This window comes from Aulonocara stuartgranti (genome assembly GCF_965226115.1).
Source record: "Aulonocara stuartgranti genome assembly, chromosome: 23".
NCBI lineage: Eukaryota > Metazoa > Chordata > Actinopteri > Cichliformes > Cichlidae > Aulonocara > Aulonocara stuartgranti.
Genome location: NC_138958.1, coordinates 5,451,146 through 5,455,121, shown reverse-complemented (window position 1 = coordinate 5,455,121; position 3,976 = coordinate 5,451,146).

Sequence of the window (3,976 nt, the reverse complement as noted above, 5' to 3'; positions counted from 1 at the left end):
GTAGTCGGAAAGGTGAGACTCCTCTTAACTGACGCTTCTCGGATATGGGTGGAGAGTAATGTTCTTCTTATGTCAGCATGTCATTTAAGGTGGCCTCGTTTCCCTGCTGCCACCAAGTCCAACTTGCTGTCGTCTGTGGGAAAGAATGCGTCTATAACGCAATTCTTAACCGATAAAGCTATCCAACTGTGTCAAGCACAGCGGCTCCCAGCAGCAGGAACGACTTTTAAAGGTAGCATACACCGACAGAGACACGAAACCCGGACAGCCACTGACCTACCACCTTAAAAAAAGAGTCAATGAAATTAAATCTTTGGCGATATTGGAGGTGTTGCCAACCTTTGACGACATAGAGAAAAATGTCACCGGGCAACAGGTAAACACGCTCCCTGGATACGACACACGTACGCCGATAAACAAACACCACTGGTCCCGTTTGAGGAATTAATGCCCTGCTGATAACCTAATGCGGATTCTTGAAGCGCACAATGTACAAAATGACTGTTTTATACAAGAATGTAGGAAGTTTATTCTACGGGCTGCTGCTCTTTGGAGCAGAGACACTAAGACGTAAAATCGGCTAAAGTGTAATAATAAACTAAGTGTATTCAAATTGGTAACTATCCATTTATCTAGTTGCTTTTTAACAACTATTGAAACTCATTATTCATAACTGCCTCTTTCATAATGGTATCTTATTAGGTTTTATAGGCTATTGTTGCTTGTAATTATTGGATCTAACTCTAAATCTATTGATATAATTTTACATAGGTAACTTAAAAAACATATTTAAAGTCTAGGTTGGCTATGGCTTTTAAGATAAAGGAATTGAAGTCTGTTTGAAGTGAAAAAGAAGGAAGTAGACAAATTAGTTTTTAAGTACGTGTGTAAATTTACTTTCCACTAGTGGATGTTGATATTGGTAGATTAGGACAGTCTGCTTTAATATGTCTGCGCAGTGATTACGTCCCTATGGTTAGAACTGTGATAATGATCACAATGTGGTCCACCTCAAGGACAAGACATGTTTTGCAATGTTTCACTGACACGGAAAAAGGAAAAGAAGCGAAAAGAAAAAGCCTGACTCTGCCATCAGAAAATACCTAAATGCACCAATCTAGAACTGTCCTTCTTTTCTGCTTCAGGACCAGCACAGATTGTCTGTCTGATTACAGAGGCACACTCCCACTGTGCAGGGGAGGCTGCGCCCCACCAGCATATTATCACAACGTCTGAGACCTGAATCATCATCGTGTGTGTGTGTGTGTGTGTGTGTGTGTGTGTGTGTGTGTGTGTGTGTGTGATAGAGATAGAAAAGGCTGTTGTGTTCAAAAGAAACACTGGTATTATCTCCGAGAGGCTACATGAGCAGACAAAGGGGCCTGTCTTTGCTTGGCCCCAACAGCTCCCTCTTCTTCCTTATCTGTCTCCATCTTGTTCTTTCTCTTTGGAAGATGCTGACTCAGTAGAGCAAAGTGAAAGGAGTTGGTTAAACTCCCTCACTAACTTGAAACACAACCCTTTGTTTGGGTCAAACGCTTCACTTTTCAGCTTGTTTTTACGCTGGACTTGATGGCAGCTGCACATTAATGGATCTGTTTGTACATGACTTTTGGTGAGAAGGAGCTAATGTGCGCTGATGTTTGTCACTGTGGCCGCTTGGGAGTTTAAGTCCTTCTTTCAGGCATGAGATGGCTCGGCTGTGCTCGTCAGCAGGTCTGGCTGTCAACACAGCTCAGGTGATACAGAACATTCTGACCTCTTTGCCCAAATTAGCCCTGGCAGTTGAGCTCACAATCTGACATGTTTGGTGACAAAGGTGCAGCTCTCTCTCCAATCTGGATCTTGGCTTTGTTTTATAAAATGGGAGGTGTTTTTTGTTCTTAAAAAAATTAAAGGGCATGTTTTGTTTTTCTTTAGTATCTAGAGCAGATCATTCGTTGAGTATGTCATTTATTTTGATCTGCATCAACTAGTGTAGTATCTTTCCTCATTCTATCTTTGCTAATGTGACAAATCACAATGTGATTAAGTGAAAAAATGCATTAATGCACGAATTTATCATTGTGCAGCCTAAAAGCCAAATCTGTTACACTATATGCCGCATGTTGCATTACGATGCACATGGACAAGCCAGTGATGAAGGATACAGGAGCAACCCCCACATGTGGTCATCTCCGTGATAATGCATCACACGTACTTCTGGGAAGAGTTTATTGACAAGGGTGGAAGGCTGTGTGGGTGGGTCGTAAATATTTCACATCCAATATCAGATCTAGTGGGACAGAGCAGACCGTGTGCGATTGTATGTGTAGAAGTCAATGAGTCTGTGTGGGTCATGTGCTAGCCAAAACGCGCAAGTTGTTGTGTGAGAGAGTCAGCGTGTGGGACATGTGTGGGCGTGTGTGTGTCTGTGTGTGTGGGTGAGCAGCATTCCTATCCATCAAAGTCACCCATGGGCCGCCCTCTGCCTTAGGAGAAAAATGAACCATGCCCAACGGACTCGGCCTGCTGCTGCTCTTCTCCTCCTGCCACCATTTCCTCCTGATTCACCCTAAGTGGCTGTGAGTTAGAAAGACACACCCCGCCACCCACCCCCATGCTACATTCGCAACAGTGGCACCGGAAGCTGACACATTCAGCGAGGATGCATGTAAACGTGCTGATTCAAATAGTGCTGGGAAGAATGTTATCGATAAGGAGTGTCTATGACTTATGGCTTAAAAATGTATGCCTAACTCATCCACTCGGAAGTACAAAAATTACAAAACAGATTAGTACAAATTATTTGATCCCCAGTGCCACAAATATTACATATGATCAGGGAGAAAAAATTAAAATTAAAGTATTTACATGTTATTCTTGATGAGGTGCATCTTTTGTCGAATAGAAGTGAGCAAAATTGCATAAGCACAATTGTTTGTCACTTACTGAACTGATGTAGAAAGTAAAGACGAGAAAATGTGTTTTCCTTTTTTCTTTTATCCATTCACTTGTAGGCTGCAGTTGTTCTTTACAGTGCAGTGCAGTCAGAAGTGAACATTTGAATCTGACCAAGGTTTTATAGTACAAACGAATACTAACAGTTCATACATTCACCCTGAACTGGATAAGTCTGACCCTGGACTTGTAGGGGGTGCAAGGACGTAAATGTACACGACTTCTTGTGGGAGAAAATTGTAATAACTGGATTTGTTTTTAATAGCTGCTTATAATCACTTACAAGCATTTTTGAGCTCTTCTAGTTGACGATATTCGACTCAAAGAGGGAATTAGCAAGAACACAGCTGCACGTCATCTGGAAGCCTGGAAGTTAGTCTGAACTTATCCACATGAAAGCCGTGAAGTGTAATATCACTTCATTGTTTCCTTTTAACTGGAAATTACAATCAATACAATATTTGTATACTCTGGGCCACAATAGGAACTTAGTAACCTTAGTAACCATAGCTCATAAGTTTGAGCGGTTTCTGTCACTGGCCCAGTGAGTGCATTGCACGCACAAATAACGACCTTTGTGGGTCAAAAGACGTGTTAGACCTATAAAAAAAACCAACAAAAAAAGAAGCCAAGTACTTTGATATGAGAGGTAATTTATAACATGTTAGGGTTCACAAGTTTCAGTATTATTTTTAACTAAATGCATTATATTGAAAAAAAATGGATTCAGGTCAAGATACATTTGTGGGGTGGAATTTTTTGCAGTAATTAAAATGATAGTTTATCTGCAGAAAACACACTGAAATACACATTTCTAGTTGGACTTTGCTACAGATACTTTTTAGTACCTCTGGGATTACGCTACAAAAATAGCTAGATCACTCAAAGTAGTGGTTAAATGCATTGAGATTCTTGTTACACAAGTACTTCAGATATAGTGTGGGGTTAAAAAAAACAGAGGGGTTAGAAGTTGAGTGGGATGGGTTTTGGTGTGGACGGGGTCTCTGATCCCACACCTGCAGAAGAAGCCCTGTTT